We start from the raw sequence: 18,277 nt of genomic DNA on the forward strand, positions 1-18,277 counted from the left end.
ATTTTCCAAAAAATTATGACAAAAAAATACAACTTCAAAAAACTCGCCATGTCTCTTATGAAGTACGTCGGACTGTCTACTTTGAAAAAGGGGTCATTTGGGGGATATCTGTACTGTTCTGACATTCTTGGACCTCAAGAAATTAGATTGGCCGTCAGTATTGATCAATTTTCAGATATATCCCATAGTTTGTGAACTCTATAACTTTCCTACAAACTAAAAAATAAATACTAATTTGGGTTATTTTCACCAAAGACATGTAGCAAAATACATCTTGGCCTAAATTTATGAAGAACAATTATTTATTTGCAAACTATTATAACAGAAACAAAGAAAAACGTGTTTTTTTTCAAAATGTTGTCTTTTTTTGTTAATTTAGCAAAAAATAAAAACCCCGGCGGTGATTAAATACCACCAAAAGAAAGCTCTAGTTGTGTGAAGAAAATGATAAAATTTTAGTTTGGGTACAATGTTGTATGACTGCGCAATTGTCATTCAAAGTGTGAGAGCGCTGAAACCTGAAAAACGGCCTGGAAGGTGGGAAAAGTGCCCTGTATGGAAATGGTTAACTCCCACTGTAAAATTAGGCCACACCCACTCGATGAAGCAGATCACATCACTACTTCTCATTCACCCCTCACCCCCACCCTCCGGATTTGAGTTCCGTTACATATTGTCTGAGAAACAAAATCCCTGGAGTTATACGATTTACATTTACACAGGGCTCGACAAATCCCAGGCCCAGGACTAGGAATTGCATCCTGGCACCTGGGTTCACACACTGCTTTGCATTGACTTCAATGGGAAATCCCACCCCATAGACGTCAATGGAAAATCATGCCTCGTAGACTTCAGAGGGAAATCACACCTCGTAGACTTGGATGAGAAATTGCACCTCATAGACTTTGGTGGTAAATCGTGACCCATGTTCTTCAATAGGAATCTCACCCCATTTAATGGGAAATCGTGCCCTGTGCAGTTTAATGGGAAATCGCGTCCCGTGGACTTCAATGGGAAATCCCACCCTATAGACGTCAATGGAAAATCACGCATCGTAGACTTCAGAGGGAAATCACACCTCGTAGCCTTCGATGAGAAATTGCACCTCATAGACTTCAGTGGTAAATCGTGACCCGTGTACTTCAATAGGAAATCTCACCCTGTGCAGTTTAATGGGAAATCGCGTCCCGTGGACTTCAATGAGAAATCCCACCCCATAGACGTCAATGGAAAATCACGCCTCGTAGACTTCAGAGGGAAATCACACCTCGTAGACTTCGATGAGAAATTGCTCCTCATAGACTTCAGTGGTAAATCGTGACCGTGTACTTCAATAGGAAATCTTACCCCGTGCAGTTTAATGGGAAATCGTGTCCCGTGGACTTCAATGGGAAATCACACCCTGTGGATTTCAATGGGAAAACATCTCCCGTGGACTTCAATGGGAAAACGCCTCCCATGGACATCAATGGGAAAACTTCTGTCAAAAGCAATCCTATGTGAACACTTATCTCCCTATGCCAGTCTGCTCTATCACTTGTGAGTCTGGAAACCACAGATACAAACTTGTCCAGGACTCTTTTCATAATGGCATCCAAAACGCAGTGCGTGTGGATCACATCTGTGTTGACCACCTCAATAGCAACACAAAATATCTAGCCTGTCATGCGAATCTGTGAGTTTCAAAACAAATCTAGACTTGCATATGTGAATTAGGGTGGCTCCGTTCACATCTGCATCCTGCTTTTTTCTGTCAATGCTGTCCATGGGTTTAGATCTACAGGCAATATTTGAAAGAGAACAGCAAAAAAAGATGTCATGCAAAAGCCTGGTGCTCCTTCCAGTGTCGTTTGTTCTTGCCAGATTCCTGGTTGTGTCTTTCAGTGCTATCCACAGGATCAGATCCAGGGGCGGACTGACAACTCATGGGGCCCCCCGGGCAACAGGGGATCATGGAGCCCCTGTATTCTTGCCCAAACTAAAAAAAGCCTATGAAAAAGGTACCGGGGGCATCTCATGGGACCCCCTACTGGCCCTCGGTGGCAGGGCTGCATCCCTTTAGACGTGATTTCCCTTTGGAAGTACTCACCAAAAATGACATTTTTGTTGCAGGAAATGCTCAAAATCTGATTTGTGTCTTAATGCAGACTTCTGGGGAAACCAGTGAGCCAGTCACTCAAGGAGGAAATTAAATTTCTGGGGGGTGTTCTGTACACCATCTGTGTACAGAACCCCTCAGAGTAGCCATATTTCATTGCAGTTTACAGAACATTATAGCGCTGAAGATTGAAAGGTAATTTTTAACCACTTGCCTACCGGGCACTTATACCCCCTTCCTGCCCAGGCCAATTTTCAGCTTTCAGCACTGTCGCACTTTGAGTGACAATTGTGCGGTTATGCAACACTGTACCCATATGAAATTTTTATAATTTTTTTCAGACAAATAGAGCTTTCTTTTGGTGGTATTTACTCGCCGCTGGGTATTTTATTTTTTATGCTATAAAAAAAAAAGCAAAAATTAAAAAAACATTTTTTTTCTTTGTTTCTATTATAAAAATTTGCAAACAGGTAATTTTTCTCCTTCACTGATCTGCGTTGATGAGGCTGCACTGATAGGCGGCATTGATGGGCACTGATTGGCGGCACAGATAGGTGGCACTGATATGCAACAATGATGGGCACTGATAGGCAGCACTGATTGGTAGCACTGACTGACAACAATGACTGGCGATACTGCTGGGCACTGGGTGGCACAGGTGGGTGGAACTGCTGGGCACAGATGGGCAGCACTGGTGGGGGTGGCACTGGTGGGTGGCACTGCTGTGCACTGATCATCAGTGCCCAGCAGTGCCACCCAGCAGTGCCACCCCCACCAGTGCTGCCCATCTGAGCCCAGCAGTGCCACCCATCATCAGGGCGCTGATCATCAGTGCCCTGATGATCGTTGCCAATCCCTCCTCTAAAAATTGACGGTTATTGGCAGTACTTTCCTCACACTGTGACAGCATGAGGAAAGTGCAGCCGATAACCGGCAACTGCATTTACTGATGATCTGCTGTGTCATTGGACACGGCTGATCACGTGGTAAAAGGCCGCTGTGATTGGCTTTTTACCACATTATGTAATCAGCTGTGTCCGTAGGAGATCACCGGGTGCGCACCCATGGGGGTGCGCAGGAGGGCTCGTGGGAGGACGTCATATGATGCCCTCCCAGAACTGGCTATCTGCTGTCAGCAAGTGGTTAAATAACATTCTATTACAATATGACTTGAGTTGCAGTTGCATACGCTATTTTTTATTTGCCAATTCCCATGAAAGTGGAGTTACCCTTTAAGCTTAAAGTATACCTGCTAAGAGGGAAAAAAAAAATAAAAGCTGCCATTGCTGATCTCATTCTGAAAATGCTTCTATTCTGTTATACTTACTCCTTGCCTTCAATACTATCCCCATATAGTCTCCTCCACATACGTATGCTGATCTCCTTATTGTTATACTTGTTCCAGGTCTGTGAAACATAAGAAACAGCCAGGCAACTATTGTTTTTTTTCATGAATAGCAACCTCCATATTTAATTTATTCCATTTGTTACCTCCATATTTAATGTAACAATTCTGTATTTCATTTATTTATAACGAAAAAGACAATTGCGCTGGAAGGCCTTCTTTTAGTGAGGAGCATACTTAGAAATGCCATGGCCCCCAACAGGGGAAGAAATCATTAGTCCCTCTCAAACCTTATGGTGCAAACGTATCTTTTCACTGTCCTCTGACTGCTGCAGAATCCACGCTTTTTTAAAATGGCCATTACATCGGCCTTCAGTCAGCCTGTCGTACAGATTGGAGATATTAATAGGAATATACCTAGTACATTGCAGCTGGAAGTTGGTCCATTTCTGGGGGATTCACAAGGTTCTCTGTAGTTCTTTTAGCAAACATCCATCTTCACTTTCTGAACCACTTGTTTGCCAGCGCCGTTTATAAACTGCGGTTGGTAGACAGTGAATTTAAACACGCTCCAGACTGCTATAGCAACTTAATCCTTTCCCTGCCACCGACTTTGTCTACCAGGTTCAAGTGATCGGGCAGGTATACAGCCTCTCTGGTGCTTCCAAACATCTTTTCCCCCCCACCTTCTCGCATTCCATACTCCCACCTGAGGGCATGTGTTGTGAAGTAGAAGGGATGGGGACCAGCAAGCATCCGATCCCTGATCTCCCCTACCTAGTAAGAACCCCGGAGCAGGGGTATGTCACGGATCCACGATCGCCGCCACCAACAGGCGACAATCGCACGACCGCGACTAACAGTAATACGTCACACCCACGGCGTCAGACCCCAGACCTTCTCACCAAACTCGTGACCGAAGGACCGGCTGATCTAAAACCGCGGTGTGACGCGCGTAACAAGGCCACACTCAGCCGCACCCAGCACAGCGATTGCCCAGCTAATGGACTACAATCGGTGCCTGCAGCCTAAATGTGCTTGTTACTGGGTCGGGTTAATTACGCAACTAACCCTCTACTGCCACCACCACTTTTGTTGGAGACTGGGAAACTCCCGTTATCAAATATACACTATAATGATTGAAATATTGATCTATATAGCACGGCCCGTGGACCTGTTATACAGAGATATACCAAACAGTAGCATCTCTTCAAAGGCAGGGATTCTTGAATTGCAAGTAAGCGCTTAGAAACAGTTTAACACTTTCAGAAAGAAAGATTTATTACTAACAGGGTCAAAACAGGTGCAAGACAATATTTACAAAGAGATGTCACAAAAATATATATATATGTATATAAAGACACAGCAAGGAGATAATTAGGAAGAAGATTACAGGGTTAAGTTACTTGCCCATATGCCTGGGTTTGCAGATCCAAGTTATAGAGCAGGGTGAGTTCTTGATCTCCTTTTGTTACGATGTTGCAGGGAGATCTCTGTGTGTGTCAAGCTCTAACTCACTTGTCTCTCTTAAAAGTCCCTCTCAAAGGGGGGCTCTGACTACACGTTTTGGGTGTGGTCAGTGGGAAACTCTGTATTAACTATAGCCTCATAATACATGACATGAAACATACGGTTGACCTGAGGAATGTGCAATTACTCTGGTCAGTTTGATAATGTGTGGGCTTACGCCGTTTTGGGTCAATGCTTCCCAGCCCTCTGAGAAATGCGGCCTTATCAGACGTAGGTGAGAAAGGTGACAGTTCCCCCAGACTGCTGGTGCCAACTCAAGATGTCTTAACCTGGTTGACCCGCACCATCTGTCAGGATAACGTTTGCCTCGCAGGACTGGAAAGGGGGGATGTGAGGAATGAGAGAGGAATACCTCAAATAACAGAAGGAACAAGAAAAAGAAGAACTCCGCTTCCAGCTCTGATGAGCTAGTTTGTTACAGGGTGGACTGACCATTTGGAAACTCGGGCACTGCCCGAGGGCCCAGGGTCAGTAGGGGCCCCCATGAGATGCCCTTGGTACCTTTTTCATAGGCTTTTTTGAGTTTGGGCAACGACAAAGGGGCCCTATGATCCCCTAATGCCCGAGGGCCCCATGAGTTGTCAGTCCGCCCCTGCCCCGGAGCGACATACATTGTGTCACTTTTAACTGTCAATGCAATCGGCGCAGAAGGAGCTACCAGAGCGCAATCTGTGCTCTGTTAGCTTCAATGGAGGGCAGATGAGACCCCTAATGTGTCCTTACAGAAAGCCTGTCGCAACAAAATAGTATCACACAGGGTACTTCTGACCCCCTATTCTATAACAAAGTATAGAGTAAAAAGTGCAAAGTGCAACCCCCCCCAAAAAAAAATAAAAAATTGGGGACTTTCCTGCACCTCCACATACATATGAATGTAAACATGTGTCAGGGTGGGAAGGCTACACACAAAAACATTGATTGTGCTACACATGTTACATATCATCTTGCATGCAGGCCCATTATTCATGGTTAACTCTAAACTGATGGCCTGTAGGGGCTTTTAAAGGGTCACCTATGAAAAATATGGGGAACCGAAGTTTGTCACCATTTCATGGGTGTATACAATACACAAAATACAAAAATATTGGGTTTATATAATACAGTGGGGTATGAGCCCAGACTTGAACCCAATTGAACATCTCTGCAGAGATCTGAAAATGGCTGTGCCCCGACACTCTCCATCCAACCTGATGGAGCCTGAGAGGTACTGAAAAGAGGAATGGAAGAAATTGCCCAAAAATAGGTGTGCCAAGCTTGTAGCATCATACTCAAAATGACTTGAGGCTGTAATTGGTGCTAAAGGGGCTTCAACTAAGTATTGAGCAAAGGCTGGGAATACTTATGTATAAAGATGAGCGAATCGAACATGACGAAGTGGAATTCGTTCCGAAGATTTGGAAAAATTCTATTCGCGACGAATCCGAAGATTAGCAAACTTCGGATGCACGAATCGAATTTTCCCAAAAATGGCGGCGACATGTGTGGCCACGGAGAAAATGGACAGAGAAGATGGGGCGGGGATCTCTGGGAAGGCGCGCAGACAAGGCGCGCTGACCCATAATGCATTCATGACATGTGATCGCATTAGCCAATCAGCAGCCAGCCAGCACTATAAATCGCGGCCATCTTAGAATTCTCCATTAGCCTCCAGTCATTCAAGAGAGACAGACCTGTCTGTATTAAGGGACAGAGTTAGGGCCACAGAGACTTTAGGGCCACAGAATCGTTACTCAGGGACACAGAATCGTTACTCAGGGACACAGCTATCAAAGAATCGAAAATTTAAAGTGACATACACCCTTTTTTTTTTTGGTGGCTGTCGTGCACAGTTGGTGCTGCAGTTTGCCGATTGTGCTAAATAAACTGACTTTCTGCTTCACAACCACTATTGTACGTTCAAAGAGTTAGATCCAGTTACACGCCGGGTGGCGGTAATATTTTTTGGGTGATTAGTGCATTCCAGTGACATAAACGTACAGTTTACAGCCAACGGCAAGCTGCAATTGACCGATTGTGTACAATAAACTGACTTTCTGCTTCACAACCACTATTGTACGTTCAAAGAGTTAAATCCATTTACACGCCGGCTGGCGGTAATATTTTTTGGGTGATTAGTGCATTCCAGTGACCTAAACGTACAGTTTCCAGCCAACGGCAAGCTGCAATTGACCGATTGTGCTAAATAAACTGACTTTCTGCTTCACAACCACTATTGTACGTTCAAAGAGTTAAATCCATATACACGCCGGGTGGCGGTAATATTTTTTGGGTGATTAGTGCATTCCAGTGACATAAACGTACAGTTTACAGCCAACGGCAAGCTGCAATTGACCGATTGTGCTAAATAAACTGACTTTCTGCTTCACAACCACTATTGTACGTTCAAAGAGTTAAATCCGTTTTTATTTTTGGGGTGCTTATTGAATTAAAGAGTATGTCAGACAACACGCAGAGGAGTGGCAGAGGAGGCAATGTTTCAGGAGCGAGCAGACGTGGCAGCAGAGGAAGGGGTCGAGGCAGCACTAGTCGCAGCCAGAGGCCAGTGCTCCCGGTGTCAGCCCATGTTGGGACTACAGCGTTGCGTCAGCATATGCAGCGTCGCCATTCGGTGGCCTGGGAAAACCGTGATAAAGATACGGCGGTCCTGCCTGCCCCAGCCCCCGCTCCATCACCCGCTCCGTTACTTGCTCCGTCACCCGACGTCAATCACCCTCTATCAGCCAGTCAAGGCTCCAACACCTCTGCTGAGGGGAGTTGTCGCTCGTTGGCATCTTCCGCTCGTTCAGATGCTCCTTCTCCTGCTACTCCTCTTCACGGATTCCGTCAGCAGTCTTTCTTGGAATCCGTTTCCAAGAGACAACAGTTTGCGAGCGTGCACCCGACGGTGCAGAAGCTGAACGTCCTCCTGTCCAAGTTGCTGGTGCTGCAGTCCCTCCCTTTCCAAGTGGTGGACTCAGCACCTTTCCGAGAAATGATGGCTTGTGCCGAGCCGCGGTGGAGAGTGCCAAGCCGGCATTTCTTCGCCAAAAAGGCAGTGCCAGCCCTGCATTCACATGTAGAAGAGATGGTGGGCCAGTCTTTGAGCATGTCGGTCTCTGCCAAAGTGCACGGCAGCGCCGACGTGTGGAGCTGTAACTACGGTCAGGGACAGTACATGTCATTTACGGCCCACTGGGTGAACGTGGTGCCGGCACAGCCGCACCAGCAACTTGGACAGGTCACGCCGCTTTTGCCTCCACGTTTGCACGTCCTTGGTCCAGCAAAGATGTCCGCCTCTACCACCTCTTTTTCCGCCGTGTCCTCAGCCGCCACCCCCGTGCCAAGTCCCATTACCCGACCGGCATATCACATGTGCAGGGCGCAACGGTGTCACGCTGTGCTGCACCTGGTATGCCCTGGCGAACGTAGTCACACAGGGGAGGAACTTCTGAGTGTAATGAACAGAGAAATCGACAGATGGCTGTCTCCGCGCAAACTGAAAATCGGAACCATGTTGACTGACAACGGAAAGAACATGGTGTCTGCTCTGCGTCAAGGAAGGTTGTGCCATGCGCCATGCATGGCTCACGTGTTCAATCTGGTTGTCAAGCGGTTCCTAAAATCCACCATCGCACTGCAAGACATCCTTAAAATGTCACGTAAACTTTGCATGCATTTCAGCCATTCCTACACCGCAAAGCACACCCTCCTTGAGCTGCAGCGGAAGAACGGAATTCCACAGCATCGCCTGATCTGCGACGTTGCAACAAGGTGGAATTCAACCCTACATATGTTAGACCGCCTTTACGAACAGCGAAAGGCCATCACCAATTTCCTGATGTTACAAGCGGATAAAGGTACTCCCCTGTGTAACTTAGATGTCAGCCATTGGCAGCTCATGCGTGACACCTGCCGCTTGCTCAGGCCCTTTGAGGAGGCCACGCTATTCGTGAGTTGGCAGGACTATGGGATGAACGACGTCATTCCTCTGTTGCACGTCCTGGAACAAATGCTGTTAACAATGGCTGGTCAGGGTGCGGTAGACGTGGCGCACAGATCTCAACGCCACATGACCCCTGTGGGGGCAGGACAGGAAGAAGAGGAGGAGGTAGAGGAGGACATTGGTGCTCAGGAATTATTGAGTGAAATGGGTGGTTTTTCCACTCAGCGGACAGGAGTGGAGGAGCAGGAGCATCTGGTAGAGGAGGAGGAGACAGAGGACCCAGACGCACCGTGGCAGTATGCTGTGAAGATGGAGGCAGGGAGTCCCTCGCATTCCTTGGCACAAATGGCCCATAGCAGGCTCGGTTGCTTGCGTAGCGACAGCCGAATAATAACCATCAGACAGAGGGATGACTTTTGGCTGTCCACCTTGTTGGACCCTCGCTACCGTTCAAAAATGGTGGCCTTTTTCACACCTGCTGAGAGGGAGGCCAAAATAAAGTACTATAAAAACCACCTATGTAGTCAGTTGGTCTCTGCCTTTCTGCGCCAACGTCCATCCTCAGACACTGTGGGCCCCGTGCGCTCGCGGGAATTGCTTTGTATATCTGTCGCCTTAGGGGCCGCTGTCTGGCGACATAATTTTTTGTCACTGTGTAGACATCTATTTATAGGCCGATGTTTGGCCACAAAAATATATTTAGTAATAACCTAGCCGTTCAGGCCGCTCCCTGAACACCTCGGGAATTGATTTGTATATCTGTCGCCTTAGAGGCCGCTGTCTGAACAGCTCATGAATTGCTTTCTATATGTGTCGCCTTTGAGGCCGCTGGCTAGACAGCTGATGAATTGATTTGTATATATGTACTTATTGTCCGCTGTCCGGACAGCTCATGAATTACTTTTTGTATATAGCCTTCCAAACCACTCTCAGAATAAGTCATGATATTCATGCTGTGTATAGCCTTATAGGCCAATGGTCAATCAAGTCATGATTGTTATAGTGTGTATAGCCTTATAAGCCGCTGTCTTTACAACTTTATAATTCCATGCAGTATATAGCCCTATCGGCCACTTTCTGGCATCCAGTTGCTGTAGCCCCCATCACCACACTGTGCCACGGGCCCCTGTACCGCCTTCTCATACTGCTGCCAGATCCATCCTCTGCCATGTGCGTCTTTGTCGTCTGCTCACGCTGCTGGGTTCCAGTTTTAAACCTAGGCCTGTGTATGGCTTCCGAATACTGCTGCCTCCACCGCCACCCTGCGCCATGTGCCTCTGTCGTCTGCTCACGCTGCTGACGGCTTCCGCTTTTTAACCTAGGCCTGTGTATGGCTTCCGAATACTGCTGCCTCCACCGCCACCCTGCGCCATGTGCCTCTGTCGTCTGCTCACGCTGCTGACGGCTTCCGCTTTTTAAACTAGTCCTGTGTATGTCTTCCGAATACTGCTGCCTCCACCGCCACCCTGCGCCATGTGCCACTTTCGGGTCTCCTCACACTGCTGCCAGGTCCATACTGATTCATGGCCCCCTGTACCGGCTCCTCATGAACGTGGTTCAGCGGGTTTGCATCACTTAACGGCAAATCGTTGACAAATGCTGGGACGTTCAGTGTTGTGCGCATTAAGCCAGACACCAAAGGGCAGCACAGACCTGTTATTACTCGCTCAAGCATGGCTGAACAAAACCAGTCTCTACCACAAATTGGACCCAGACCTGCCCAGGGTCTCGTAACTAGATTGCACGGAGGAGTAGAGTCCGTTATCGGAATTAAATAGACAAAACGCCACACCAAAAAGAGTGGCCATTTCCAACACTTATTCCAGAAAGAGGAACAACCGTTTCATATACGGCCCGTAGACGTTTCACGTCTGCCACATTCAGTCGATTTAAGACGCAAGCTCCACTTCCTGTGGTCTCTGACCGTCGATATACCTTTAAGTGTCAGCTTTGAAGCTATATTCCCTCCGGAGCACTGACACTGGTGCCCTTCCGTCAACATGCCTTTAAGTTTCAGTTTTCAACCATATTCCCCACAGAAGCCAAACTCTTGGGTATCCCAGAAGCTGCTCAGCGGGTCAGGGCAATAAAGCTCCCGGTTCGCAGGTTGTTCTGTCTTATGGATGGAAGTACGACGGTATATGATCTTCTTCGCACCCACGGCATCACCTCATAGAATCTCTGCATTGCATCTGCAATCACAACGCTGACTTCCCGGATCGCCACTCAGCCATTGGACTCTAGATAGTCGTCTCCCCACACTGCTGCTGGGGGGACTTTTTAACCTAGGCCTGTGTATGGCCTTCAATTGAAGCTGCTTCCGCTCCGCCACTCTGCCATTGGACTCTTGATAGTCGTCTCCCCACGCTGCTGCTGGGGGGACTTTTTAACATAGGCCTCTGTATGGCCTTTAATTGAAGCTGCTTACGCTCCGCCACTCTGCCATGGGCCTCTTGGGTATCCCAGAAGCTGCTCAGCGGGTCAGGGCAATAAAGCTCCCGGTTCGCAGGTTGTTCCGTCTTATGGATGGAAGTACGACGGTATATGATCTTCTTCGCACCCACGGCATTACTTCGTAGAATTTCTGCATTGCTTCTGCAATCACAACGCTGACTTCCCGGATCGCCACTCAGCCATTGGACTCTTGATAGTTGTCTCCCCACACTGCTTGGGGGACTTTTTAACCTAGGCCTGTGTATGGCCTTCAATTGAAGCTGGTCCCTGTACGGCATCCCATTGCTGCTGACTTCATCGCCAGACTCTGCCATGTGCCACTTTCAGGTCTCTTTACACTGTTGGTGGGTTCCATTTTGTGATAGGGTGCTGTATGGCCTTCCATTGCTGCTGCCTCCACCGCCACCCTGCGCCATGTGCCTCTGTCGTCTGCTCACGCTGCTGACGGCTTCCGCTTTTTAACCGAGGCCTGTGTTTGGCTTCCGAATACTGCTGCATCCACCGCCACCCTGCGCCATGTGTCTCTGTCGTCTGCTCACGCTGCTGACGGCTTCCGCTTTTTAACCTAGGCCTGTGTATGGCTTCAGAATAATGCTGCCTCCACCGCCACCCTGCGCCATGTGCCTTGTGCCAGGTCCATACTGATTCATGGCCCCCTGTACCGGCTCCTCATGAACGTGGTTCAGCGGGTTTGCATCACTTAACGGCAAATCGTTGACAAACGCTGGGACGTTCAGTGTTGTGCGCATTAAGCCAGACACCAAAGGGCAGCACAGACCTGTTATTACTCGCTCAAGCATGGCTGAACAAAACCAGTCTCTACCACAAATTGGACCCAGACCTGCCCAGGGTCTCGTAAGTAGATTGCACGGAGGAGTAGAGTTCGTTATTGGAATTAACTGTGAGGGACTTTTAAACCTAGGCCTGTGTATGGCCTTCAATTGAAGCTGCTTCTGCTACGCCACTCTGCCATTGGACTCTTGATAGTCGTCTCCCCACGCTGCTGCTGGGGGGACTTTTTAACATAGGCCTCTGTATGGCCTTCAATTTTAGGTGCTTACGCTCCGCCACTCTGCCATGGGCCCCTGTACCGCCTCCTCATGCTGCTGCCAGGCCCGTAATCTGCCATGGGCCCCTGTACCGACTCCTCATGCTGCTGCCAGGCCCGTAATCTGTCATGGGCCCCTGTACCGCCTCCTCATGCTGCTGCCAGGTCCAGAGTGTGTCATGGGTCCCTGTACGGCCTCCCATTGCTGCTGTCTCCATCGCCACACTCTGCCATGTGCCACTTTCAGGTCTCCTCACACTGCTGGTGGGTTCCATTTTGTCATAGGGTGCTGTATGGCCTCCCATTGCTGCTGCCTCCACCGCCACACTGTGGCTCCACACTCTGGTTTTGGCCCCGTGACTGCCCAAATGAGTGAAGTGTGCGGTGATTCTAAGATCGACGGCACTCATCTGCATGTCATACTGACTGTCAGTATTATTTCTCTTCCCCAGCAGACTCCAAGGGCATTTAAATTAAAGGTACAGTGTTCTGCACTAATATAAAGGCTCTCTGAAGCCTAGAAACACCCTTTTTATAAGTTAAATTCGCAGCGAATATATTCGGCTCGAAGCGAATTTATTCCGCGAATTCGGCGAATCAGCCGAACCGAATTTTTGAATAATTCGCTCATCTCTACTTATGTACATGGGTTTTTTTTTTAATTTTTTTATTTTTAATAAATTGCAGAGATTTCAAAATGAACTTCTTTCACGTTGTCCTTATGGGGTATTGTTTGTAGAATGTTGAGGAAAAAAATGAATGTAATCCATTGTGGAATAAGGCTGTAACATAGCAAAATGTGGCAAACGTTAAGAGCTGTGACTACTCTCTGGATGCACTTTAAATTGTGTTTGCCTGCACCCAACATTTCGTATTCCTGATATGTACCTGCTGTACCATGAATTTGTATGAAAAAGTATCCTGTTCTCCTTGTTATGCTTCTTTTGTGTGAAATCCTTGGTGTTCCTGCCAGTCCCTCTACTTTCTTAATAAGCACTGACCACACTAGGCAAGAGAGCACAATGTAGTCAGATTCCTAGCTGTACTGGGAACTCAGCCTGCTCACCTAAATGATCAGACTTGTCCTGACACTTCCACCCCCCCCCCTTTCTTCTTCCCACAGCCATTCTCTGGGAAGACCAGTGTGTGTGTGGGGGGAGAGCCGGGGGGAGGGGTGTACAACCACAAAGGAAAAAATAAGAGTGGGAGTGTAAGTTATGGATGTATACGTTATGTGTGTATATATGTTATGGATGTATACGTTATGTGTGTATATATGTTATGGATGTATAAGTTATGTGTGTGTATATGTTATGGATGTATACGTTATGTGTGTATATATGTTATGGATGTATACGTTATGTGTGTATATATGTTATGGATGTATACGTTATGTGTATATATGTTATGGATGTATACGTTATGTGTGTGTATATATGTTATGGATGTATACGTTATGTGTGTATATATGTTATGGATGTATACGTTATGTGTATATATGTTATGGATGTATACGTTATGTGTGTGTATATATGTTATGGATGTATACGTTATGTGTGTATATATGTTATGGATGTATACGTTATGTGTGTGTATATATGTTATGGATGTATACGTTATGTGTGTGTATATATGTTATGGATGTATACGTTATGTGTGTATATATGTTATGGATGTATACGTTATGTGTGTGTATATATGTTATGGATGTATAAGTTATGTGTGTATATATGTTATGGATGTATATGTTATGTGTGTGTGTATATGTTATGGATGTATATGTTATGTGTGTATATATGTTATGGATGTATACGTTATGTGTGTATATATGTTATGGATGTATACGTTATGTGTGTGTATATATGTTATGGATGTATACGTTATGTGTGTATATATGTTATGGATGTATACGTTATGTGTGTATATATGTTATGGATGTATACGTTATGTGTGTGTATATATGTGATGGATGTATAAGTTATGTGTGTATATATGTTATGGATGTATATGTTATGTGTGTGTATATGTTATGGATGTATACGTTATGTGTGTATATATGTTATGGATGTATATGTTATGTGTGTGTGTATATGTTATGGATGTATACGTTATGTGTGTATATATGTTATGGATGTATACGTTATGTGTGTATATATGTTATGGATGTATATGTTATGTGTGTATATATGTTATGGATGTATATGTTATGTGTGTGTATATATGTTATGGATGTATACGTTATGTGTGTGTATATATGTTATGGATGTATACGTTATGTGTGTGTATATATGTTATGTATATATGTTATGGATGTATACGTTATTTGTGTGTATATGTTATGGATGTATACGTTACGTGTGTGTATATATGTTATGGATGTATAAGTTATGTGTGTATATATGTTATGGATGTATATGTTATTTGTGTGTATATGTTATGGATGTATACGTTATGTGTGTGTATATATGTTATGGATGTATACGTTATGTGTGTGTATATATGTTATGGATGTATACGTTATGTGTGTATATATGTTATGGATGTATACGTTATGTGTGTATATATGTTATGGATGTATACGTTATGTGTGTGTATATATGTTATGGATGTATACGTTATGTGTGTATATATGTTATGGATGTATACGTTATGTGTGTACATATGTTATGGATGTATACGTTATGTGTGTGTATATATGTGATGGATGTATAAGTTATGTGTGTGTATATGTTATGGATGTATACGTTATGTGTGTATATATGTTATGGATGTATATGTTATGTGTGTGTATATGTTATGGATGTATACGTTATGTGTGTGTATATGTTATGGATGTATACGTTATGTGTGTATATATGTTATGGATGTATATGTTATGTGTGTATATATGTTATGGATGTATACGTTATGTGTGTGTATATATGTTATGGATGTATACGTTATGTGTGTGTATATATGTTATGGATGTATACGTTATGTGTGTATATATGTTATGGATGTATACGTTATGTGTGTATATATGTTATGGATGTATACGTTATGTGTGTGTATATATGTTATGGATGTATACGTTATGTGTGTATATATGTTATGGATGTATACGTTATGTGTGTATATATGTTATGGATGTATACGTTATGTGTGTGTATATATGTGATGGATGTATAAGTTATGTGTGTGTATATGTTATGGATGTATACGTTATGTGTGTATATATGTTATGGATGTATACGTTATGTGTGTATATATGTTATGGATGTATACGTTATGTGTGTATATATGTTATGGATGTATATGTTATGTGTGTGTATATATGTTATGGATGTATACGTTATGTGTGTGTATATATGTTATGGATGTATACGTTATGTGTGTATATATGTTATGGATGTATACGTTATGTGTGTGTATATATGTTATGGATGTATACGTTATTTGTGTGTATATGTTATGGATGTATACGTTACGTGTGTGTATATATGTTATGGATGTATAAGTTATGTGTGTATATATGTTATGGATGTATACGTTATGTGTGTATATATGTTATGGATGTATACGTTATGTGTGTATACATGTTATGGATGTATACGTTATGTGTGTGTATACATGTTATGGATGTATAAGTTATGTGTGTATATATGTTATGGATGTATACGTTATGTGTGTATATGTGATGGATGTATAAGTTATTTGTGTATATATGTTATGGATGTATACGTTATGTGTGTGTATATGTTATGGATGTATATGTTATGTGCGTATATATGTTATGGATGTATACGTTATGTGTGTATATATGTTATGGATGTATAAGTTATTTGTGTATATATGTTATGGATGTATACGTTATGTGTGTGTATATGTTATGGATGTATATGTTATGTGTGTATATATGTTATGGATGTATATGTTATGTGTGTATATATGTTATGGATGTATATGTTATGTGTGTATATATGTTATGGATGTATAAGTTATTTGTGTATATATGTTATGGATGTATACGTTATGTGTGTGTATATGTTATGGATGTATACGTTATGTGTGTATATGTGATGGATGTATACGTTATGTGTGTATACATGTTATGGATGTATAAGTTATTTGTGTATATATGTTATGGATGTATACGTTATGTGTGTATATGTTATGGATGTATAAGTTATGTGTGTATATATGTTATGGATGTATAAGTTATGTGTGTGTATATGTGATGGATGTATACGTTATGTGTGTATATATGTTATGGATGTATAAGTTATTTGTGTATATATGTTATGGATGTATACGTTATGTGTGTATATGTTATGGATGTATAAGTTATGTGTGTATATATGTTATGGATGTATAAGTTATGTGTGTGTATATGTGATGGATGTATACGTTATGTGTGTATATATGTTATGGATGTATATGTTATGTGTGTATATATGTGATGGATGTATAAGTTATGTGTGTATATATGTTATGGATGTATAAGTTATGTGTGTGTATATGTGATGGATGTATACGTTATGTGTGTATATATGTTATGGATGTATATGTTATGTGTGTATATATGTTATGGATGTATACGTTATGTGTGTATATGTTATGGATGTATACGTTATGTGTGTATATGTTATGGATGTATATGTTATGTGTGTATATATGTTATGGATGTATACGTTATGTGTGTATATATGTTATGGATGTATATGTTATGTGTGTGTATATGTTATGGATGTATAAGTTATGTGTGTATATATGTTATGGATGTATAAGTTATGTGTGTGTATATGTTATGGATGTATACGTTATGTGTGTATATATGTTATGGATGTATAAGTTATGTGTGTGTATATGTTATGGATGTATACGTTATGTGTGTATATATGTTATGGATGTATACGTTATGTGTGTATATATGTTATGGATGTATATGTTATGTGTGTATATATGTTATGGATGTATAAGTTATGTGTGTATATATGTTATGGATGTATAAGTTATGTGTGTATATATGTTATGGATGTATACGTTATGTGTGTATACATGTTATGGATGTATAAGTTATGTGTGTATATATGTTATGGATGTATACGTTATGTGTGTGTATATGTTATGGATGTATAAGTTATGTGTGTATATATGTTATGGATGTATAAGTTATGTGTGTATATATGTTATGGATGTATACGTTATGTGTGTATATATGTTATGGATGTATATGTTATGTGTGTATATATGTTATGGATGTATATGTTATGTGTGTATATATGTTATGGATGTATAAGTTATGTGTGTATATATGTTATGGATGTATACGTTATGTGTGTATATATGTTATGGATGTATACGTTATGTGTGTGTATATATGTTATGGATGTATACGTTATGTGTGTATATATGTTATGGATGTATACGTTATGTGTGTATACATGTTATGGATGTATAAGTTATGTGTGTATATATGTTATGGATGTATACGTTATGTGTGTGTATATGTTATGGATGTATACGTTATGTGTGTATATATGTTATGGATGTATACGTTATGTGTGTGTATATGTTATGGATGTATACGTTATGTGTGTATATATGTTATGGATGTATAAGTTATGCGTGTATATATGTGATGGATATATACGTTATGTGTGTATACATGTTATGGATGTATAAGTTATGTGTGTATATATGTTATGGATGTATTTAAGTATAAAGTTCAAATAAAAAAAAACCTCCTATTTTATCAAAAAAGATGTCTGCTGTGTTAATATTATCTGATCGCTGAGGAGGAGCCCAACCACAACACTATCTGCATGGACTGAAAAGAAAGCCACCACGCCCTGGAGGGATCACTGGTGTCCACATGTATTAAGAAAGATATCCACAAGC

This window comes from Staurois parvus, unplaced genomic scaffold (assembly GCF_062004578.1).
Source record: "Staurois parvus isolate SC_StPar_1 unplaced genomic scaffold, SC_StPar_1.0 ptg000475l, whole genome shotgun sequence".
Taxonomy (NCBI): domain Eukaryota; kingdom Metazoa; phylum Chordata; class Amphibia; order Anura; family Ranidae; genus Staurois; species Staurois parvus.